Below are 25,380 nucleotides of genomic sequence, written 5' to 3'. Positions count from 1 at the left end.
CAGAGTGTAGCTAGGTTCCAAATCCCATGTACGAGCGGGTAGCAGACATCTGCCTCCCATGCATACACACTTCTGAGAGTTGAGCTTATGGCCTGCACCTCCACAGCCAGCCTGCTGGGACCCTTGGCTTCTAAAACGCCGAGGCTCGCAGTTTGACGGAAGTGCTGGGAGAGGTAATTGGAATCTCCCGGCACACAAGACGAGTGCCTCCAAGCTCAATTCACGATTTCCCAGTAATTCTTGTGGTAGACAGGTGCTACATACTAACTTCCATATGTGAGAAGGTAGCTGAACGCCTTGTCCAAAAGGATTTTACTTCTGAGAGTTGAGCACACCCTCAGTCCCTCACACTTCCACACTGCCTGAAGAGTGAGTTTCACACGTCTTCACCAGAGACGATTGCCAGAGGCTTCTGAGTACAAGTTAACAATGCAGACCTGGAGGGTATCTCCAGGTGCAGTAGAGTGGTAATCTTGGAACCTCCTGACTCAGAGTACTGCTACCTTCTCACTGCCATAGGAATGCAGCTAGTTGACAGCTGGCTTCGAGACATGCTTCCCTGTGAGAGCTGAGGACAGGGCAGAACCCTCCCGCATCCTGCCTGACTGTAGGAGTAGCTGCTAACATCCTAATGTTAGTGGCTGGGAGAGGTTGCGGGAAAAGCATGTGTGAGCACTGGGCCTGAACTCCCGTGTATCTGAGTTGAATACAGCGATTTCCAATGGCCTTCTTCAATCACAGTGTAGCTAGGTTCCAACTCCCATGTCCGAGTGGGTAGCAGACATCTGCCTCCCATGCATACACACTTCTGAGAGTTGAGCTTATGGCCTGTACCTCCACATCCAGCCTGCTGGTACCCTTGGCTTCTAAAAGGCCTAGGCTCGCTGTTTGACGGAAGTGCTGGGAGAGGTAATTGGAATCACCCGGCACACAAGACTAGTGCCTCGAAGCTCTGTTCACCGATTTCCTAGTAATTCCTGTGGTAGACTGGTGCTACATACTAAGTTCCATACGTGAGAGGGTAGCTGAACGCCTTGTCCAAAACCATCTTACTTCTGAGAGTTGAGCTCAGCCTCAGTCCCTCACAGTTCCACACTGCCTGCAGAGTGAGTTTCGCAGGTCTTCAGCAGAGACGTTTGCCAGAGGCTTCTGAGACGCAGGGTAACAATGCAGACCTGGAGGGTATGCCCAGGTGCAGTCGACTGGTAATCTTGGAACCTCCTGACTCAGAATACTGCTACCTTCTCACTGCCATAGGAATGCAGCTAGATGACAGCTGGCTTCAAGACATGCTTCCCTGTGAGAGCTGAGGACAGGGCAGAACCCTCCCGCATGCTGCCTGAATGTAGGAGTAGCTGCTAACATCCTTATGTTAGTGCTGGGAGAGGTTGCGGGAAAAGCATGTGTGAGCACTGGGCCTGAACTCCCGTGTATCTGAGTTGAATACAGCGAATTCCAACGGCTTTCATCAACCAGAGTGTAGCTAGGTTCCAAATCCCAGGTACGAGCGGGTAGCAGATATCTGCCTCCCATGCATACACACTTCTGAGAGTTGAGCTTATGGCCTGTACCTCCACATCCAGCCTGCTGGTACCCTTGGCTTCTAAAAGGCCTAGGCTCGCTGTTTGACGGAAGTGCTGGGAGAGGTAATTGGAATCACCCGGCACACAAGACTAGTGCCTCCAAGCTCAGTTCAGCGATTTCCTAGTAATTCCTGTGGTAGACTGGTGCTACATACTAAGTTCCATACGTGAGAGGGTAGCTGAACGCCTTGTCCAAAACCATCTTACTTCGGAGAGTTGAGCTCAGCCTAAGTCCCTCACAGTTCCACACTGCCTGCAGAGTGAGTTTCGCCGGTCTTCAGCAGAGACGTTTGCCAGAGGCTTCTGAGACGCAGGGTAACAATGCAGACCTGGAGGGCATCCCCAGGTGCAGTCGACTGGTAATCTTGGAACCTCCTGACTCAGAATACTGCTACCTTCTCACTGCCATAGTAATGCAGCTAGTTGACAGCTAGCTGGCTTCAAGACATGCTTCCCTGAGAGAGCTGAGGACAGGGCAGAACCCTCCCGCATGCTGCCTGACTGTAGGAGTAGCTGCTAACATCCTTATGTTAGTGGCTGGGAGAGGTTGCGGGAAAAGCATGTGTGAGCACTGGGCCTGAACTCCCGTGTATCTGAGTTGAATACAGCGATTTCCAACGGCTTTCCTCAACCAGACTGTAGCTAGGTTCCAAATCCCATGTACGAGCGGGTAGCAGACACCTGCCTCCCATGCATACACACTTCTGAGAGTTGAGCTTATGGCCTGTACCTCCACAGCCAGCCTGCTGGTACCCTTGGCTTCTAAAACGCCTAGGCTCGCTGTTTGACGGAAGTGCTGGGAGAGGTAATTGGAATCTCCCGGCACACAAGACGAGTGCCTCCAAGCTCAATTCACGATTTCCCAGTAATTCTTGTGGTAGACAGGTGCTACATACTAAGTTCCATATGTGATAAGGTAGCTGAACGCCTTGTCCAAAAGCATCTTACTTCTGAGAGTTGAGCACACCCTCAGTCCCTCACACTTCCACACTGCCTGCAGAGTGAGTTTCACACGTCTTCACCAGGACGATTGCCAGAGGCTTCTGAGTACAAGTTAACAATGCAGACCTGGAGGGTATCTCCAGGTGCAGTAGAGTGGTAATCTTGGAACCTCCTGACTCAGAGTACTGCTACCTTCTCACTGCCATAGGAAAGCAGCTAGTTGACAGCTGGCTTCGAGACATGCTTCCCTGTGAGAGCTGAGGACAGGGCAGAACCCTCCCGCATCCTGCCTGACTGTAGGAGTAGCTGCTAACATCCTAATGTTAGTGGCTGGGAGAGGTTGCGGGAAAAGCATGTGTGAGCACTGGGCCTGAACTCCCGTGTATCTGAGTTGAATACAGCGATTTCCAATGGCCTTCTTCAATCACAGTGTAGCTAGTTTCCAACTCCCATGTCCGAGTGGGTAGCAGACATCTGCCTCCCATGCATACACACTTCTGAGAGTTGAGCTTATGGCCTGTACCTCCACATCCAGCCTGCTGGTACCCTTGGCTTCTAAAAGGCCTAGGCTCGCTGTTTGACGGAAGTGCTGGGAGAGGTAATTGGAATCACCCGGCACACAAGACTAGTGCCTCCAAGCTCAGTTCAGCGATTTCCTAGTAATTCCTGTGGTAGACTGGTGCTACATACTAAGTTCCATACGTGAGAGGGTAGCTGAACGCCTTGTCCAAAACCATCTTACTTCTGAGAGTTGAGCTCAGCCTCAGTCCCTCACAGTTCCACACTGCCTGCAGAGTGAGTTTCGCAGGTCTTCAGCAGAGAGGTTTGCCAGAGGCTTCTGAGACGCAGGGTAACAATGCAGACGTGGAGGGTATCCCCAGGTGCAGTCGACTGGTAATCTTGGAACCTCCTGACTCAGAATACTGCTACCTTCTCACTGCCATAGGAATGCAGCTAGTTGACAGCTGGCTTCAAGACATGCTTCCCTGTGAGAGCTGAGGACAGGGCAGAACCCTCCCGCATCCTGCCTGACTGTAGGAGTAGCTGCTAACATCCTTATGTTAGTGGCTGGGAGAGGTTGCGGGAAAAGCATGTGTGAGCACCGGGCCTGAACTCCCGTGTATCTGAGTTGAATACAGCGATTTCCAACGGCTTTCCTCAACCAGAGTGTAGCTAGGTTCCAAATCCCATGTACGATCGGGTAGCAGACATCTGCCTCCCATGCATACACACTTCTGAGAGTTGAGCTTATGGTCTGTACCTCCACATCCAGCCTGCTGGTACCCTTGGCTTCTAAAAGGCCTAGGCTCGCTGTTTGACGGAAGTGCTGGGAGAGGTAATTGGAATCTCCCGGCACACAAGACGAGTGCCTCCAAGCTCAATTCACGATGTCCCATTAATTCTGGTGGTAGACAGGTGCTACATACTAAGTTCCATATGTGAGAAGGTAGCTGAACGCCTTGTCCAAAAGCATCTTACTTCTGAGAGTTGAGCACACCCTCAGTCCCTCACAGTTCCACACTGACTGCAGAGTGAGTTTCACACGTCTTCACCAGAGACGATTGCAGAGGCTTCTTAGTACAAGTTAACAATGCAGACCTGGAGGGTATCTCCAGGTGCAGTAGAGTGGTAATCTTGGAACCTCCTGACTCAGAGTACTGCTACCTTCTCACTGCCATAGGAATGCAGCTAGTTGACAGCTGGCTTCAAGACTTGCTTCCCTGTGAGATCTGAGGACAGGGCAGAACCCTCCCGCATGCTGCCTGACTGTAGGAGTATCTGCTAACATCCTTATGTTAGTGGCTGGGAGAGGTTGCGGGAAAAGCATGTGTGAGCACTGGGCCTGAACTCCCGTGTATCTGAGTTGAATACAGCGAATTCCAACGGCTTTCCTCAACCAGAGTGTAGCTAGGTTCCAAATCCCAGGTACGAGCGGGTAGCAGATATCTGCCTCCCATGCATACACACTTCTGAGAGTTGAGCTTATGGCCTGTACCTCCACAGCCAGCCTGCTGGTACCCTTGGCTTCTAAAAGTCCTAGGCTCGCTGTTTGACGGAAGTGCTGGGAGAGGTAATTGGAATCACCCGGCACACAAGACTAGTGCCTCCTAGCTCAGTTCAGCGATTTCCTAGTAATTCCTGTGGTAGACTGGTGCTACATACTAAGTTCCATACGTGAGAGGGTAGCTGAACGCCTTGTCCAAAACCATCTTACTTCTGAGAGTTGAGCTCAGCCTCAGTCCCACACAGTTCCACACTGCCTGCAGAGTGAGTTTCGCAGGTCTTCAGCAGAGACGTTTGCCAGAGGCTTCTGCGACGCAGGGTAACATGCAGACCTGGAGGGTATCCCCAGGTGCAGTCGACTGGTAATCTTGGAACCTCCTGACTCTGAATACTGCTACCTTCTCACTGCCATAGGAATGCAGCTAGTTGACAGCTGGCTTCAAGACATGCTTCTCTGTGAGAGCTGAGTACAGGGCAGGACCCTCCCGCATGCTGCCTGACTGTAGGAGTAGCTGCCTTCATCCTTATGTTAGTGGCTGGGAGAGGTTGCGGGAAAAGCATGTGTGAGCACTGGGCCTGAACTCCCGTGTATCAGAGTTGAATACAGCGATTTCCAACGGCTTTCCTCAACCAGAGTGTAGCTAGGTTCCAAATCCCATGTACGAGCGGGTAGCAGACATCTGCCTCCCATGCATACACACTTCTGAGAGTTGAGCTTATGGCCTGTACCTCCACATCCAGCCTGCTGGTACCCTTGGCTTCTAAAAGGCCTAGGCTCGCTGTTTGACGGAAGTGCTGGGAGAGGTAATTGGAATCTCCCGGTACACAAGACGAGTGCCTCCAAGCTCAATTCACGATTTCCCAGTAATTCTTGTGGTAGACAGGTGCTACATACTAAGTTCCATATGTGAGAAGGTAGCTGAACGCCTTGTCCAAAAGCATCTTACTTCTGAAAGTTGAGCACACGCTCAGTCCCTCACACTTCCACACTGCCTGCAGAGTGAGTTTCACACGTCTTCACCAGAGACGATTGCAGAGGCTTCTGAGTACAAGTTAACAATGCAGACCTGGAGGGTATCTCCAGGTGCAGTAGAGTGGTAATCTTGGAAACTCCTGACTCAGAGTACTGCTACCTTCTCACTGCCATAGGAAAGCAGCTAGTTGACAGCTGGCTTCGAGACATGCTTCCCTGTGAGAGCTGAGGACAGGGCAGAACCCTCCCGCATCCTGCCTGACTGTAGGAGTAGCTGCTAACATCCTAATGTTAGTGGCTGGGAGAGGTTGCGGGAAAAGCATGCGTGAGCACTGGGCCTGAACTCCCGTGTATCTGAGTTGAATACAGCGATTTCCAATGGCCTTCTTCAATCACAGTGTAGCTAGGTTCCAACTCCCATGTCCGAGTGCGTAGCAGACATCTGCCTCCCATGCATACACACTTCTGAGAGTTGAGCTTATGGCCTGTACCTCCACATCCAGCCTGCTGGTACCCTTGGCTTCTAAAAGGCCTAGGCTCGCTGTTTGACGGAAGTGCTGGGAGAGGTAATTGGAATCACCCGGCACACAAGACTAGTGCCTCCAAGCTCAGTTCAGCGATTTCCTAGTAATTCCTGTGGTAGACTGGTGCTACATACTAAGTTCCATACGTGAGAGGGTAGCTGAACGCCTTGTCCAAAACCATCTTACTTCTGAGAGTTGAGCTCAGCCTCAGTCCCTCACAGTTCCACACTGCCTGCAGAGTGAGTTTCGCAGGTCTTCAGCAGAGACGTTTGCCAGAGGCTTCTGAGACGCAGGGTAACAATGCAGACCTGGAGGGTATCCCCAGGTGCAGTCGACTGGTAATCTTGGAACCTCCTGACTCAGAATACTGCTACCTTCTCACTGCCATAGGAATGCAGCTAGTTGACAGCTGGCTTCAAGACATGCTTCCCTGTGAGAGCTGAGGACAGGGCAGAACCCTCCCGCATGCTGCCTGACTGTAGGAGTAGCTGCTAACATCCTTATGTTAGTGGCTGGGAGAGGTTGCGGGAAAAGCATGTGTGAGCACCGGGCCTGAACTCCCGTGTATCTGAGTTGAATACAGCGATTTCCAACGGCTTTCCTCAACCAGAGTGTAGCTAGGTTCCAAATCCCATGTACGATCGGGTAGCAGACATCTGCCTCCCATGCATACACACTTCTGAGAGTTGAGCTTATGGCCTGTACCTCCACATCCAGCCTGCTGGTACCCTTGGCTTCTAAAAGGCCTAGGCTCGCTGTTTGACGGAAGTGCTGGGAGAGGTAATTGGAATCTCCCGGCACACAAGACGAGTGCCTCCAAGCTCAATTCACGATGTCCCAGTAATTCTGGTGGTAGACAGGTGCTACATACTAAGTTCCATATGTGAGAAGGTAGCTGAACGTCTTGTCCAAAAGCATCTTACTTCTGAGAGTTGAGCACATCCTCAGTCCCTCACACTTCCACACTGCCTGCAGAGTGAGTTTCACACGTCTTCACCAGAGACGATTGCAGAGGCTTCTGAGTACAAGTTAACAATGCAGACCTGGAGGGTATCTCCAGGTGCAGTAGAGTGGTAATCTTGGAAACTCCTGACTCAGAGTACTGCTACCTTCTCACTGCCATAGGAATGCAGCTAGTTGACAGCTGGCTTCAAGACTTGCTACCCTGTGAGAGCTGAGGACAGGGCAGAACCCTCCCGCATGCTGCCTGACTGTAGGAGTAGCTGCTAACATCCTTATGTTAGTGGCTGGGAGAGGTTGCGGGAAAAGCATGTGTGAGCACTGGGCCTGAACTCCCGTGTATCTGAGTTGAATACAGCGAATTCCAACGGCTTTCCTCAACCAGAGTGTAGCTAGGTTCCAAATCCCAGGTACGAGCGGGTAGCAGATATCTGCCTCCCATGCATACACACTTCTGAGAGTTGAGCTTATGGCCTGTACCTCCACAGCCAGCCTGCTGGTACCCTTGGCTTCTAAAAGTCCTAGGCTCGCTGTTTGACGGAAGTGCTGGGAGAGGTAATTGGAATCACCCGGCACACAAGACTAGTGCCTCCTAGCTCAGTTCAGCGATTTCCTAGTAATTCCTGTGGTAGACTGGTGCTACATACTAAGTTCCATACGTGAGAGGGTAGCTGAACGCCTTGTCCAAAACCATCTTACTTCTGAGAGTTGAGCTCAGCCTCAGTCCCTCACAGTTCCACACTGCCTGCAGAGTGAGTTTCGCAGGTCTTCAGCAGAGACGTTTGCCAGAGGCTTCTGCGACGCAGGGTAACAATGCAGACCTGGAGGGTATCCCCAGGTGCAGTCGACTGGTAATCTTGGAACCTCCTGACTCAGAATACTGCTACCTTCTCACTGCCATAGGAATGCAGCTAGTTGACAGCTGGCTTCAAGACATGCTTCTCTGTGAGAGCTGAGGACAGGGCAGGACCCTCCCGCATGCTGCCTGACTGTAGGAGTAGCTGCCTTCATCCTTATGTTAGTGGCTGGGAGAGGTTGCGGGAAAAGCATGTGTGAGCACTGGGCCTGAACTCCCGTGTATCTGAGTTGAATACAGCGATTTCCAACGGCTTTCCTCAACCAGAGTGTAGCTAGGTTCCAAATCCCATGTACGAGCGGGTAGCAGACATCTGCCTCCCATGCATACACACTTCTGAGAGTTGAGCTTATGGCCTGTACCTCCACATCCAGCCTGCTGGTACCCTTGGCTTCTAAAAGGCCTAGGCTCGCTGTTTGACGGAAGTGCTGGGAGAGGTAATTGGAATCTCCCGGTACACAAGACGAGTGCCTCCAAGCTCAATTCACGATTTCCCAGTAATTCTTGTGGTAGACAGGTGCTACATACTAAGTTCCATATGTGAGAAGGTAGCTGAACGCCTTGTCAAAAAGCATCTTACTTCTGAGAGTTGAGCACACCCTCAGTCCCTCACACTTCCACACTGCCTGCAGAGTGAGTTTCACACGTCTTCACCAGAGACGATTGCAGAGGCTTCTGAGTACAAGTTAACAATGCAGACCTGGAGGGTATCTTCAGGTGCAGTAGAGTGGTAATCTTGGAAACTCCTCACTCAGAGTACTGCTACCTTCTCACTGCCATAGGAATGCAGCTAGTTGACAGCTGGCTTCAAGACATGCTTCCCTGTGAGAGCTGAGGACAGGGCAGAACCCTCCCGCATCCTGCCTGACTGTAGGAGTAGCTGCTAACATCCTAATGTTAGTGGCTGGGAGAGGTTGCGGGAAAAGCATGTGTGAGCACTGGGCCTGAACTCCCGTGTATCTGAGTTGAATACAGCGATTTCCAATGGCCTTCTTCAATCACAGTGTAGCTAGGTTCCAAATCCCATGTCCGAGTGGGTAGCAGACATCTGCCTCCCATGCATACACACTTCTGAGAGTTGAGCTTATGGCCTGTACCTCCACATCCAGCCTGCTGGTACCCTTGGCTTCTAAAAGGCCTAGGCTCGCTGTTTGACGGAAGTGCTGGGAGAGGTAATTGGAATCACCCGGCACACAAGACTAGTGCCTCCAAGCTCAGTTCAGCGATTTCCTAGTAATTCCTGTGGTAGACTGGTGCTACATACTAAGTTCCATACGTGAGAGGGTAGCTGAACGCCTTGTCCAAAACCATCTTACTTCGGAGAGTTGAGCTCAGCCTCAGTCCCTCACAGTTCCACACTGCCTGCAGAATGAGTTTCGCAGGTCTTCAGCAGAGACGTTTGCCAGAGGCTTCTGAGACGCAGGGTAACAATGCAGACCTGGAGGGTATCCCCAGGTGCAGTCGACTGGTAATCTTGGAACCTCCTGACTCAGAATACTGCTACCTTCTCACTGCCATAGTAATGCAGCTAGTTGACAGCTAGCTGGCTTCAAGACATGCTTCCCTGAGAGAGCTGAGGACAGGGCAGAACCCTCCCGCATGCCTCCTGACTGTAGGAGTAGCTGCTAACATCCTTATGTTAGTGGCTGGGAGAGGTTGCGGGAAAAGCATGTGTGAGCACTGGGCCTGAACTCCCGTGTATCTGAGTTGAATACAGCGATTTCCAACGGCTTTCCTCAACCAGAGTGTAGCTAGGTTCCAAATCCCATGTACGAGCGGGTAGCAGACATCTGCCTCCCATGCATACACACTTCTGAGAGTTGAGCTTATGGCCTGTACCTCCACAGCCAGCCTGCTGGTACCCTTGGCTTCTAAAACGCCTAGGCTCGCTGTTTGACGGAAGTGCTGGGAGAGGTAATTGGAATCTCCCGGCACACAAGACGAGTGCCTCCAAGCTCAATTCACGATTTCCCAGTAATTCTTGTGGTAGACAGGTGCTACATACTAAGTTCCATATGTGAGAAGGTAGCTGAACGCCTTGTCCAAAAGCATCTTACTTCTGAGAGTTGAGCACACCCTCAGTCCCTCACACTTCCACACTGCCTGCAGAGTGAGTTTCACACGTCTTCACCAGGACGATTGCCAGAGGCTTCTGAGTACAAGTTAACAATGCAGACCTGGAGGGTATCTCCAGGTGCAGTAGAGTGGTAATCTTGGAACCTCCTGACTCAGAGTACTGCTACCTTCTCACTGCCATAGGAATGCAGCTAGTTGACAGCTGGCTTCAAGACTTGCTTCCCTGTGAGAGCTGAGGACAGGGCAGAACCCTCCCGCATCCTGCCTGACTGTAGGAGTAGCTGCTAACATCCTAATGTTAGTGGCTGGGAGAGGTTGCGGGAAAAGCATGTGTGAGCACTGGGCCTGAACTCCCGTGTATCTGAGTTGAATACAGCGATTTCCAATGGCCTTCTTCAATCACAGTGTAGCTAGGTTCCAAACCCATGTCCGAGTGGGTAGCAGACATCTGCCTCCCATGCATACACACTTCTGAGAGTTGAGCTTATGGCCTGTACCTCCACATCCAGCCTGCTGGTACCCTTGGCTTCTAAAAGGCCTAGGCTCGCTGTTTGACGGAAGTGCTGGGAGAGGTAATTGGAATCACCCGGCACACAAGACTAGTGCCTCCAAGCTCAGTTCAGCGATTTCCTAGTAATTCCTGTGGTAGACTGGTGCTACATACTAAGTTCCATACGTGAGAGGGTAGCTGAACGCCTTGTCCAAAACCATCTTACTTCGGAGAGTTGAGCTCAGCCTCAGTCCCTCACAGTTCCACATTGCCTGCAGAGTGAGTTTCGCAGGTCTTCAGCAGAGACGTTTGCCAGAGGCTTCTGAGACGCAGGGTAACAATGCAGACCTGGAGGGTATCCCCAGGTGCAGTCGACTGGTAATCTTGGAACCTCCTGACTCAGAATACTGCTACCATCTCACTGCCATAGGAATGCAGCTAGTTGACAGCTGGCTTCAAGACATGCTTCCCTGTGAGAGCTGAGGACAGGGCAGAACCCTCCCGCATGCTGCCTGACTGTAGGAGTAGCTGCTAACATCCTTATGTTAGTGGCTGGGAGAGGTTGCGGGAAAAGCATGTGTGAGCACTGGGCCTGAACTCCCGTGTATCTGAGTTGAATACAGCGAATTCCAACGTCTTTCCTCAACCGGAGTGTAGCTAGGTTCCAAATCCCAGGTTCGAGCGGGTAGCAGATATCTGCCTCCCATCCATACACACTTCTGAGAGTTGAGCTTATGGCCTGTACCTCCACAGCCAGCCTGCTGGTACCCTTGGCTTCTAAAAGTCCTAGGCTCGCAGTTTGACGGAAGTGCTGGGAGAGGTAATTGGAATCACCCGGCACACAAGACTAGGGCCTCCTAGCTCAGTTCAGCGATTTCCTAGTAATTCCTGTGGTAGACTGGTGCTACATACTAAGTTCCATACGTGAGAGGGTAGCTGAACGCCTTGTCCAAAACCATCTTACTTCTGAGAGTTGAGCTCAGCCTCAGTCCCTCACAGTTCCACACTGCCTGCAGAGTGAGTTTCGCAGGTCTTCAGCAGAGACGTTTGCCAGAGGCTTCTGAGACGCAGGGTAACAATGCAGACCTGGAGGGTATCCCCAGGTGCAGTCGACTGGTAATCTTGGAACCTCCTAACTCAGAATACTGCTACCTTCTCACTGCCATAGGAATGCAGCTAGTTGACAGCTGGCTTCAAGACATGCTTCTCTGTGAGAGCTGAGGACAGGGCAGGACCCTCCCGCATGCTGCCTGACTGTAGGAGTAGCTGCCTTCATCCTTATGTTAGTGGCTGGGAGAGGTTGCGGGAAAAGCATGTGTGAGCACTGGGCCTGAACTCCCGTGTATCTGAGTTGAATACAGCGATTTCCAACGGCTTTCCTCAACCAGAGTGTAGCTAGGTTCCAAATCCCATGTACGAGCGGGTAGCAGACATCTGCCTCCCATGCATACACACTTCTGAGAGTTGAGCTTATGGCCTGTACCTCCACATCCAGCCTGCTGGTACCCTTGGCTTCTAAAAGGCCTAGGCTCGCTGTTTGACGGAAGTGCTGGGAGAGGTAATTGGAATCTCCCGGTACACAAGACGAGTGCCTCCAAGCTCAATTCACGATTTCCCAGTAATTCTTGTGGTAGACAGGTGCTACATACTAAGTTCCATATGTGAGAAGGTAGCTGAACGCCTTGTCAAAAAGCATCTTACTTCTGAGAGTTGAGCACACCCTCAGTCCCTCACACTTCCACACTGCCTGCAGAGTGAGTTTCACACGTCTTCACCAGAGACGATTGCAGAGGCTTCTGAGTACAAGTTAACAATGCAGACCTGGAGGGTATCTCCAGGTGCAGTAGAGTGGTAATCTTGGAACCTCCTGACTCAGAGTACTGCTACCTTCTCACTGCCATAGGAATGCAGCTAGTTGACAGCTGGCTTCAAGACATGCTTCCCTGTGAGAGCTGAGGACAGGGCAGAACCCTCCCGCATCCTGCCTGACTGTAGGAGTAGCTGCTAACATCCTAATGTTAGTGGCTGGGAGAGGTTGCGGGAAAAGCATGTGTGAGCACTGGGCCTGAAATCCCGTGTATCTGAGTTGAATACAGCGATTTCCAATGGCCTTCTTCAATCACAGTGTAGCTAGGTTCCAAATCCCATGTCCGAGTGGGTAGCAGACATCTGCCTCCCATGCATACACACTTCTGAGAGTTGAGCTTATGGCCTGTACCTCCACATCCAGCCTGCTGGTACCCTTGGCTTCTAAAAGGCCTAGGCTCGCTGTTTGACGGAAGTGCTGGGAGAGGTAATTGGAATCACCCGGCACACAAGACTAGTACCTCCAAGCTCAGTTCAGCGATTTCCTAGTAATTCCTGTGGTAGACTGGTGCTACATACTAAGTTCCATACGTGAGAGGGTAGCTGAACGCCTTGTCCAAAACCATCTTACTTCGGAGAGTTGAGCTCAGCCTCAGTCCCTCACAGTTCCACACTGCCTGCAGAGTGAGTTTCGCAGGTCTTCAGCAGAGACGTTTGCCAGAGGCTTCTGAGAAGCAGGGTAACAATGCAGACCTGGAGGGCATCCCCAGGTGCAGTCGACTGGTAATCTTGGAACCTCCTGACTCAGAATACTGCTACCTTCTCACTGCCATAGTAATGCAGCTAGTTGACAGCTAGCTGGCTTCAAGACATGCTTCCCTGAGAGAGCTGAGGACAGGGCAGAACCCTCCCGCATGCTGCCTGACTGTAGGAGTAGCTGCTAACATCCTTATGTTAGTGGCTGGGAGAGGTTGCGGGAAAAGCATGTGTGAGCACTGGGCCTGAACTCCCGTGTATCTGAGTTGAATACAGCGATTTCCAACGGCTTTCCTCAACCAGACTGTAGCTAGGTTCCAAATCCCATGTACGAGCGGGTAGCAGACACCTGCCTCCCATGCATACACACTTCTGAGAGTTGAGCTTATGGCCTGTACCTCCACAGCCAGCCTGCTGGTACCCTTGGCTTCTAAAACGCCTAGGCTCGCTGTTTGACGGAAGTGCTGGGAGAGGTAATTGGAATCTCCCGGCACACAAGACGAGTGCCTCCAAGCTCAATTCACGATTTCCCAGTAATTCTTGTGGTAGACAGGTGCTACATACTAAGTTCCATATGTGATAAGGTAGCTGAACGCCTTGTCCAAAAGCATCTTACTTCTGAGAGTTGAGCACACCCTCAGTCCCTCACACTTCCACACTGCCTGCAGAGTGAGTTTCACACGTCTTCACCAGGACGATTGCCAGAGGCTTCTGAGTACAAGTTAACAATGCAGACCTGGAGGGTATCTCCAGGTGCAGTAGAGTGGTAATCTTGGAACCTCCTGACTCAGAGTACTACTACCTTCTCACTGCCATAGGAAAGCAGCTAGTTGACAGCTGGCTTCGAGACATGCTTCCCTGTGAGAGCTGAGGACAGGGCAGAACCCTCCCGCATCCTGCCTGACTGTAGGAGTAGCTGCTAACATCCTAATGTTAGTGGCTGGGAGAGGTTGCGGGAAAAGCATGTGTGAGCACTGGGCCTGAACTCCCGTGTATCTGAGTTGAATACAGCGATTTCCAATGGCCTTCTTCAATCACAGTGTAGCTAGTTTCCAACTCCCATGTCCGAGTGGGTAGCAGACATCTGCCTCCCATGCATACACACTTCTGAGAGTTGAGCTTATGGCCTGTACCTCCACATCCAGCCTGCTGGTACCCTTGGCTTCTAAAAGGCCTAGGCTCGCTGTTTGACGGAAGTGCTGGGAGAGGTAATTGGAATCACCCGGCACACAAGACTAGTGCCTCCAAGCTCAGTTCAGCGATTTCCTAGTAATTCCTGTGGTAGACTGGTGCTACATACTAAGTTCCATACGTGAGAGGGTAGCTGAACGCCTTGTCCAAAACCATCTTACTTCTGAGAGTTGAGCTCAGCCTCAGTCCCTCACAGTTCCACACTGCCTGCAGAGTGAGTTTCGCAGGTCTTCAGCAGAGACGTTTGCCAGAGGCTTCTGAGACGCAGGGTAACAATGCAGACCTGGAGGGTATCCCCAGGTGCAGTCGACTGGTAATCTTGGAACCTCCTGACTCAGAATACTGCTACCTTCTCACTGCCATAGGAATGCAGCTAGTTGACAGCTGGCTTCAAGACATGCTTCCCTGTGAGAGCTGAGGACAGGGCAGAACCCTCCCGCATCCTGCCTGACTGTAGGAGTAGCTGCTAACATCCTTATGTTAGTGGCTGGGAGAGGTTGCGGGAAAAGCATGTGTGAGCACCGGGCCTGAACTCCCGTGTATCTGAGTTGAATACAGCGATTTCCAACGGCTTTCCTCAACCAGAGTGTAGCTAGGTTCCAAATCCCATGTACGATCGGGTAGCAGATATCTGCCTCCCATGCATACACACTTCTGAGAGTTGAGCTTATGGCCTGTACCTCCACATCCAGCCTGCTGGTACCCTTGGCTTCTAAAAGGCCTAGGCTCGCTGTTTGACGGAAGTGCTGGGAGAGGTAATTGGAATCTCCCGGCACACAAGACGAGTGCCTCCAAGCTCAATTCACGATGTCCCATTAATTCTGGTGGTAGACAGGTGCTACATACTAAGTTCCATATGTGAGAAGGTAGCTGAACGCCTTGTCCAAAAGCATCTTACTTCTGAGAGTTGAGCACACCCTCAGTCCCTCACAGTTCCAAACTGCCTGCAGAGTGAGTTTCACACGTCTTCACCAGAGACGATTGCAGAGGCTTCTGAGTACAAGTTAACAATGCAGACCTGGAGGGTATCTCCAGGTGCAGTAGAGTGGTAATCTTGGAACCTCCTGACTCAGAGTACTGCTACCTTCTCACTGCCATAGGAATGCAGCTAGTTGACAGCTGGCTTCAAGACTTGCTTCCCTGTGAGATCTGAGGACAGGGCAGAACCCTCCCGCATGCTGCCTGACTGTAGGAGTAGCTGCTAACATCCTTATGTTAGTGGCTGGGAGAGGTTGCGGGAAAAGCATGTGTGAGCACTGGGCCTGAACTCCCGTGTATCTGAGTTGAATACAGCGAATTCCAACGGCTTTCCTCAACCAGAGTGTAGCTAGGTTCCAAATCCCAGGTACGAGCGGGTAGCAGATATCTGCCTCCCATGCATACACACTTCTGAGAGTTGAGCTTATGGCCTGTACCTCCACAGCCAGCCTGCTGGTACCCTTGGCTTCTAAAAGTCCTAGGCTCGCTGTTTGACGGAAGTGCTGGGAGAGGTAATTGGAATCACCCGGCACACAAGACTAGTGCCTCCTAGCTCAGTTCAGCGATTTCCTAGTAATTCCTGTGGTAGACTGGTGCTACATACTAAGTTCCATACGTGAGAGGGTAGCTGAACGCCTTGTCCAAAACCATCTTACTTCTGAGAGTTGAGCTCAGCCTCAGTCCCTCACAGTTCCACACTGCCTGCAGAGTGAGTTTCGCAGGTCTTCAGAAGAGACGTTTGCCAGAGGCTTCTGCGACGCAGGGTAACATGCAGACCTGGAGGGTATCCCCAGGTGCAGTCGACTGGTAATCTTGGAACCTCCTGACTCAGAATACTGCTACCTTCTCACTGCCATAGGAATGCAGCTAGTTGACAGCTGGCTTCAAGACATGCTTCCCTGTGAGAGCTGAGGACAGGGCAGAACCCTCCCGCATCCTGCCTGACTGTAGGAGTAGCTGCTAACATCCTTATGTTAGTGGCTGGGAGAGGTTGCGGGAAAAGCATGTGTGAGCACCGGGCCTGAACTCCCGTGTATCTGAGTTGAATACAGCGATTTCCAACGGCTTTCCTCAACCAGAGTGTAGCTAGGTTCCAAATCCCATGTACGATCGGGTAGCAGATATCTGCCTCCCATGCATACACACTTCTGAGAGTTGAGCTTATGGCCTGTACCTCCACATCCAGCCTGCTGGTACCCTTGGCTTCTAAAAGGCCTAGGCTCGCTGTTTGACGGAAGTGCTGGGAGAGGTAATTGGAATCTCCCGGCACACAAGACGAGTGCCTCCAAGCTCAATTCACGATGTCCCATTAATTCTGGTGGTAGACAGGTGCTACATACTAAGTTCCATATGTGAGAAGGTAGCTGAACGCCTTGTCCAAAAGCATCTTACTTCTGAGAGTTGAGCACACCCTCAGTCCCTCACAGTTCCAAACTGCCTGCAGAGTGAGTTTCACACGTCTTCACCAGAGACGATTGCAGAGGCTTCTGAGTACAAGTTAACAATGCAGACCTGGAGGGTATCTCCAGGTGCAGTAGAGTGGTAATCTTGGAACCTCCTGACTCAGAGTACTGCTACCTTCTCACTGCCATAGGAATGCAGCTAGTTGACAGCTGGCTTCAAGACTTGCTTCCCTGTGAGATCTGAGGACAGGGCAGAACCCTCCCGCATGCTGCCTGACTGTAGGAGTAGCTGCTAACATCCTTATGTTAGTGGCTGGGAGAGGTTGCGGGAAAAGCATGTGTGAGCACTGGGCCTGAACTCCCGTGTATCTGAGTTGAATACAGCGAATTCCAACGGCTTTCCTCAACCAGAGTGTAGCTAGGTTCCAAATCCCAGGTACGAGCGGGTAGCAGATATCTGCCTCCCATGCATACACACTTCTGAGAGTTGAGCTTATGGCCTGTACCTCCACAGCCAGCCTGCTGGTACCCTTGGCTTCTAAAAGTCCTAGGCTCGCTGTTTGACGGAAGTGCTGGGAGAGGTAATTGGAATCACCCGGCACACAAGACTAGTGCCTCCTAGCTCAGTTCAGCGATTTCCTAGTAATTCCTGTGGTAGACTGGTGCTACATACTAAGTTCCATACGTGAGAGGGTAGCTGAACGCCTTGTCCAAAACCATCTTACTTCTGAGAGTTGAGCTCAGCCTCAGTCCCTCACAGTTCCACACTGCCTGCAGAGTGAGTTTCGCAGGTCTTCAGAAGAGACGTTTGCCAGAGGCTTCTGCGACGCAGGGTAACATGCAGACCTGGAGGGTATCCCCAGGTGCAGTCGACTGGTAATCTTGGAACCTCCTGACTCAGAATACTGCTACCTTCTCACTGCCATAGGAATGCAGCTGGTTGACAGCTGGCTTCAAGACATGCTTCTCTGTGAGAGCTGAGGACAGGGCAGGACCCTCCCGCATGCTGCCTGACTGTAGGAGTAGCTGCCTTCATCCTTATGTTAGTGGCTGGGAGAGGTTGCGGGAAAAGCATGTGTGAGCACTGGGCCTGAACTCCCGTGTATCTGAGTTGAATACAGCGATTTCCAACGGCTTTCCTCAACCAGAGTGTAGCTAGGTTCCAAATCCCATGTACGAGCGGGTAGCAGACATCTGCCTCCCATGCATACACACTTCTGAGAGTTGAGCTTATGGCCTGTACCTCCACAGCCAGCCTGCTGGTACCCTTGGCTTCTAAAAGGCCTAGGCTCGCTGTTTGGCGGAAATGCTGGGAGAGGTAATTGGAATCACCCGGCACACAAGACTAGTGCCTCCAAGCTCAGTTCAGCGATTTCCTAGTAATTCCTGTGGTAGACTGGTGCTACATACTAAGTTCCATACGTGAGAGTGTAGCTGAACGCCTTGTCCAAAACCATCTTACTTTTGAGAGTTGAGCTCAGCCTCAGTCCCTCACAGTTCGACACTGCCTGCAGAGTGAGTTTCGCAGGACTTCAGCAGAGACGTTTGCCAGAGGCTTCTGAGACGCAGGGTAACAATGCAGACCTGGAGGGTATCCCCAGGTGCAGTCGACTGGTAATCTTGGAACCTCCTGACTCAGAATACTGCTACCTTCTCACTGCCATAGGAATGCAGCTAGTTGACAGCTGGCTTCAAGACATGCTTCCCTGTGAGAGCTGAGGACAGGGTAGAACCCTCCCGCATGCTGCCTGACTGTAGGAGTAGCTGCTAACATCCTTATGTTAGTGGCTGGGAGAGGTTGCGGGAAAAGCATGTGTGAGCACTGGGCCTGAACTCCCGTGTATCTGAGTTGAATACAGCGATTTCCAACGGCTTTCCTCAACCAGAGTGTAGCTAGTTTCCAAATCCCATGTACGAGCGGGTAGCAGACATCTGCCTCCCATGCATACACACTTCTGAGAGTTGAGCTTATTGCCTGTACCTCCACAGCCAGCCTGCTGGTACCCTTGGCTTCTAAAAGGCCTAGGCTCGCTGTTTGACGGAAGTGCTGAGAGAGGTAATTGGAATCTCCCGGCACACAAGACGAGTGCCTCCAAGCTCAATTCACGATTTCCCAGTAATTCTTGTGGTAGACAGGTGCTACATACTAAGTTCCATATGTGAGAAGGTAGCTGAACGCCTTGTCCAAAAGCATCTTACTTCTGAGAGTTGAGCACACCCTCAGTCCCTCACACTTCCACACTGCCTGCAGAGTGAGTTTCACACGTCTTCACCAGGACGATTGCCAGAGGCTTCTGAGTACAAGTTAACAATGCAGACCTGGAGGGTATCTCCAGGTGCAGTAGAGTGGTAATCTTGGAACCTCCTGACTCAGAGTACTGCTACCTTCTCACTGCCATAGGAATGCAGCTAGTTGACAGCTGGCTTCGAGACATGCTTCCCTGTGAGAGCTGAGGACAGGGCAGAACCCTCCCGCATCCTGCCTGACTGTAGGAGTAGCTGCTAACATCCTAATGTTAGTGGCTGGGAGAGGTTGCGGGAAAAGCATGTGTGAGCACTGGGCCTGAAATCCCGTGTATCTGAGTTGAATACAGCGATTTCCAAAGGCCTTCTTCAATCACACTGTAGCTAGGTTCCAACTACCATGTCCGAGTGGGTAGCAGACATCTGCCTCCCATGCATACACACTTCTGAGAGTTGAGCTTATGGCCTGTACCTCCACATCCAGCCTGCTGGTACCCTTGGCTTCTAAAAGGCCTAGGCTCGCTGTTTGACGGAAGTGCTGGGAGAGGTAATTGGAATCACCCGGCACACAAGACTAGTGCCTCCAAGCTCAGTTCAGCGATTTCCTAGTAATTCCTGTGGTAGACTGGTGCTACATGCTAAGTTCCATACGTGAGAGGGTAGCTGAACGCCTTGTCCAAAACCATCTTACTTCTGAGAGTTGAGCTCAGCCTCAGTCCCTCACAGTTCCACACTGCCTGCAGAGTGAGTTTCGCAGGTCTTCAGCAGAGACGTTTGCCAGAGGCTTCTGAGACGCAGGGTAACAATGCAGACCTGGAGGGTATCCCCAGGTGCAGTCGACTGGTAATCTTGGAACCTCCTGACTCAGAATACTGCTACCTTCTCACTGCCATAGTAATGCAGCTAGTTGACAGCTAGCTGGCTTCAAGACATGCTTCCCTGAGAGAGCTGAGGACAGGGCGGAACCCTCCCGCATGCTGCCTGACTGTAGGAATAGCTGCTAACATCCTAATGTTAGTGGCTGGGAGAGGTTGCGGGAAAAGCATGTGTGAGCAGTGGGCCTGAACTCCCGTGTATCTGAGTTGAATACAGCGATTTCCAACGGCTTTCCTCAACCAGAGTGTAGCTAGGTTCCAAATCCCATGTACGAGCGGGTAGCAGACATCTGCCTCCCATGCATACACACTTCTGAGAGTTGAGCTTATGGCCTGTACCTCCACAGCCAGCCTGCTGGTACCCTTGGCTTCTAAAACGCCTAGGCTCGCTGTTTGACGGAAGTGCTGGGAGAGGTAATTGGAATCTCCCGGTACACAAGACGAGTGCCTCCAAGCTCAATTCACGATTTCCCAGTAATTCTTGTGGTAGACAGGTGCTACATACTAAGTTCCATATGTGAGAAGGTAGCTGAACGCCTTGTCCAAAAGCATCTTACTTCTGAGAGTTGAGCACACCCTCAGTCCCTCACATTTCCACACTGCCTGCAGAGTGAGTTTCACACGTCTTCACCAGGACGATTGCCAGAGGCTTCTGAGTACAATTTAACAATGCAGACCTGGAGGGTATCTCCAGGTGCAGTAGAGTGGTAATCTTGGAACCTCCTGACTCAGAGTACTGCTACCTTCTCACTGCCATAGGAATGCAGCTAGTTGACAGCTGGCTTCAAGACATGCTTCCCTGTGAGAGCTGAGGACAGTGCAGAACCCTCCCGCATGCTGCCTGACTGTAGGAGTAGCTGCTAACATCCTTATGTTATTGGCTGGGAGAGGTTGCGGGAAAAGCATGTGTGAGCACTGGGCCTGAACTCCCGTGTATCTGAGTTGAATACAGCGATTTCCAACGGCTTTCCTCAACCAGAGTGTAGCTAGGTTCCAAATCCCATGTACGAGCGGGTAGCAGACATCTGCCTCCCATGCATACACACTTCTGAGAGTTGAGCTTATGGCCTGTACCTCCACAGCCAGCCTGCTGGTACCCTTGGCTTCTAAAAGGCCTAGGCTCGCTGTTTGACGCAAGTGCTGGGAGAGGTAATTGGAATCACCCGGTACACAAGACTAGTGCCTCCAAGCTCAGTTCAGCGATTTCCTAGTAATTCCTGTGGTAGACTGGTGCTACATACTAAGTTCCATACGTGAGAGGGTAGCTGAACGCCTTGTCCAAAACCATCTTACTTCTGAGAGTTGAGCTCAGCCTCAATCCCTCACAGTTCCACACTGCCTGCAGAGTGAGTTTCGCAGGTCTTCAGCAGAGACGTTTGCCAGAGGCTTCTGAGACGCAGGGTAACAATGCAGACCTGGAGGGTATCCCCAGGTGCAGTCGACTGGTAAACTTGGAACCTCCTGACTCAGAATACTGCTACCTTCTCACTGCCATAGTAATGCAGCTAGTTGACAGCTGGCTTCAAGACATGCTTCCCTGTGAGAGCTGAGGACAGGGCATAACCCTCCCGCATGCTACCTGACTGTAGGAGTAGCTGCTAACATCCTTATGTTAGTGGCTGGGAGAGGTTGCGGGAAAAGCATGTGTGACCACTGGGCCTGAACTCCCGTGTATCTGAGTTGAATACAGCGATTTCCAAAGGCTTTCCTCAACCATAGTGTAGCTAGGTTCCAAATCCCAGGTACGAGCGGGTAGCAGACATCTGCCTCCCATGCATACACACTTCTGAGAGTTGAGCTTATGGCCTGTACCTCCACATCCAGCCTGCTGGTACCCTTGGCTTCTAAAAGGCCTAGGCTCGCTGTTTGACGGAAGTGCTGGGAGAGGTAATTGGAATCTCCCGGCACACAAGACGAGTGCCTCCAAGCTCAATTCACGATTTCCCAGTAATTCTTGTGGTAGACAGGTGCTACATACTAAGTTCCATATGTGAGAAGGTAGCTGAACGCCTTGTCCGAAACCATCTTACTTCTGAGAGTTGAGCTCAGCCTCAGTCCCTCACAGTTCCACACTGCCTGCAGAGTGAGTTTCGCAGGTCTTCAGCAGAGACGTTTGCCAGAGGCTTCTGAGACGCAGGGTAACAATGCAGACCTGGAGGATATCCCCAAGTGCAGTCGACTGGTAATCTTGGAACCTCCTGACTCAGAATACTGCTACCTTCTCACTGCCATAGGAATGCAGCTAGTTGACAGCTGGCTTCAAGACATGCTTCCCTGTGAGAGCTGAGGACAGGGCAGAACCCTCCCGCATGCTGCCTGACTGTAGGAGTAGCTGCTAACATCCTTATGTTAGTGGCTGGGAGAGGTTGCGGGAAAAGCATGTGTGAGCACTGGGCCTGAACTCCCTGTATCTGAGTTGAATACAGCGATTTCCAACGGCTTTCCTCAACCAGAGTGTAGCTAGGTTCCAACTCCCATGTCCGAGTGGGTAGCAGACATCTGCCTCCCATGCATACACACTTCTGAGAGTTGAGCTTATGGCCTGTACCTCCACAGCCAGCCTGCTGGTACCCTTGGCTTCTAAAAGGCCTAGGCTCGCTGTTTGACGGAAGTGCTGGGAGAGGTAATTGGAATCACCCGGCACACAAGACGAGTGCCTCCAAGCTCAATTCACGATTTCCCAGTAATTCTTGTGGTAGACAGGTGCTACATACTAAGTTCCATATGTGAGAAGGTAGCTGAACGCCTTGTCCAAAAGCATCTTACTTCTGAGAGTTGAGCACACCCTCAGTCCCTCACACTTCCACACTGCCTGCAGAGTGAGTTTCACACGTCTTCACCAGGACGATTGCCAGAGACTTCTGAGTACAAGTTAACAATGCAGACCTGGAGGGTATCTCCAGGTGCAGGAGAGTGGTAATCTTGGAACCTCCTGACTCAGAGTACTGCTACCTTCTCACTGCCATAGGAATGCAGCTAGTTGACTGCTGGCTTCAAGACATGCTTCCCTGTGAGAGCTGAGGACAGGGCAGAACCCTCCCGCATCCTGCCTGACTGTAGGAGTAGCTGCTAACATCCTAATGTTAGTGGCTGGGAGAGGTTGCGGAAAAGCATGTGTGAGCACTGGTCCTGAACACCCGTGTATCTGAGTTGAATACAGCGATTTCCAATGACCTTCTTCAATCACAGTGTAGCTATGTTCCAACTCCCATGTCCGAGTGTGTAGCAGACATCTGCCTCCCATGCATACACACTTCTGAGAGTTGAGCTTATGGCCTGTACCAACACATCCAGCCTGCTGGTACCCTTGGCTTCTAAAAGGCCTAGGCTCGCTGTTTGACGGAAGTGCTGGGAGAGGTAATTGGAATCACCCGGCACACAAGACTAGTGCCTCCAAGCTCAGTTCAGCGATTTCCTAGTAATTCCTGTGGTAGACTGGTGCTACATACTAAGTTCCATACGTGAGAGGGTAGCTGAACGCCTTGTCCAAAACCATCTTACTTCTGAGAGTTGAGCTCAGCCTCAGTCCCTCACAGTTCCACACTGCCTGCAGAGTGAGTTTCGCAGGTCTTCAGCAGAGATGTTTGCCAGAGGCTTCTGAGACGCAGGGTAACAATGCAGACCTGGAGGGTATCCCCAGGTGCAGTCGACTGGTAATCTTGGAACCTCCTGACTCAGAATACTGCTACCTTCTCACTGCCATAGGAATGCAGCCAGTTGACAGCTGGCTTCAAGAAGTGCTTCCCTGTGAGAGCTGAGGACAGGGCATAACCCTCCCGCATGCTGCCTGACTGTAGGAGTAGCTGCTAACATCCTTATGTTAGTGGCTGGGAGAGGTTGCGGGAAAAGCATGTGTGAGCACTGGGCCTGAACTCCCGTGTATCTGAGTTGAATACAGCGATTTCCAACGGCTTTCCTCAAACAGAGTGTAGCTAGGTTCCAAATCCCATGTACGAGCAGGTAGCAGACATCTGCCTCCCATGCATACACACTTCTGAGAGTTGAGCTTATGGCCTGTACCTCCACATCCAGCCTGCTGGTACCCTTGGCTTCTAAAAGGACTAGGCTCGCTGTTTGACCGTAGTGCTGGGAGAGGTAATTGGAATCACCCGGCACACAAGACTAGTGCCTCCAAGCTCAGTTCAGCGATTTCCTAGTAATTCCTGTGGTAGACTGGTGCTATATACTAAGTTCCATACGTGAGAGGGTAGCTGAACGCCTTGTCCAAAACCATCTTACTTCTGAGAGTTGAGCTCAGCCTCAGTCCCTCACAGTTCCACACTGCCTGCAGAGTGAGTTTCGCAGGTCTTCAGCAGAGACGTTTGCCAGAGGCTTCTGAGACGCAGGGTAACAATGCAGACCTGGAGGGTATCCCCAGGTGCAGTCGACTGGTAATCTTGGAACCTCCTGACTCAGAATACTGCTACCTTCTCACTGCCATAGGAATGCAGCTCTTTGACAGCTGGCTTCAAGACATGCTTCCCTGTGAGAGCTGAGGACAGGGCAGAACCCTCCCGCATCCTGCCTGACTGTAGGAGTAGCTGCTAACATCCTTATGTTAGTGGCTGGGAGAGGTTGCGGGAAAAGCATGTGTGAGCACTGGGCCTGAACTCCCGTGTATCTGAGTTGAATACAGCGATTTCCAAGGGCTTTCCTCAACCAGAGTGTAGCTAGGTTCCAAATCCCATGTACGAGGGGGTAGCAGATATCTGCCTCCCATGCATACACACTTCTGAGAGTTGAGCTTATGGCCTGTACCTCCACATCCAGCCTGCTGGTCGCCTTGGATTCTAAAAGGCCTAGGCTCGCTGTTTGACGGAAGTGCTGGGAGAGGTAATTGCAATCACCCGGCACACAAGACTAGTGCCTCCAAGCTCAGTTCAGCGATTTCCTAGTAATTCCTGTGGTAGACTGGTGCTACATACTAAGTTCCATACGTGAGAGGGTAACTGAACGCCTTGTCCAAAACCATCTTACTTCTGAGAGTTGAGCTCAGCCTCAGTCCCTCACAGTTCCACACTGCCTGCAGAGTGAGTTTCGCAGGTCTTCAGCAGAGACGTTTGCCAGAGGCTTCTGAGACGCAGGGTAACAATGCAGACCTGGAGGGTATCCCCAGGTGCAGTCGACTGGTAAACTTGGAACCTCCTGACTCAGAATACTGCTACCTTCTCACTGCCATAGTAATGCAGCTAGTTGACAGCTGGCTTCAAGACATGCTTCCCTGTGAGAGCTGAGGACAGGGCATAACCCTCCCGCATGCTACCTGACTGTAGGAGTAGCTGCTAACATCCTTATGTTAGTGGCTGGGAGAGGTTGCGGGAAAAGCATGTGTGACCACTGGGCCTGAACTCCCGTGTATCTGAGTTGAATACAGCGATTTCCAAAGGCTTTCCTCAACCATAGTGTAGCTAGGTTCCAAATCCCAGGTACGAGCGGGTAGCAGACATCTGCCTCCCATGCATACACACTTCTGAGAGTTGAGCTTATGGCCTGTACCTCCACATCCAGCCTGCTGGTACCCTTGGCTTCTAAAAGGCCTAGGCTCGCTGTTTGACGGAAGTGCTGGGAGAGGTAATTGGAATCTCCCGGCACACAAGACGAGTGCCTCCAAGCTCAATTCACGATTTCCCAGTAATTCTTGTGGTAGACAGGTGCTACATACTAAGTTCCATATGTGAGAAGGTAGCTGAACGCCTTGTCCAAAACCATCTTACTTCTG

The sequence above is a fragment of the Canis aureus genome, chromosome 16 (assembly GCF_053574225.1).
Source record: "Canis aureus isolate CA01 chromosome 16, VMU_Caureus_v.1.0, whole genome shotgun sequence".
Lineage (NCBI taxonomy): Eukaryota > Metazoa > Chordata > Mammalia > Carnivora > Canidae > Canis > Canis aureus.
The sequence above is the reverse complement of the archived record's forward strand: the minus strand, read 5'-3'. Positions refer to the sequence as shown.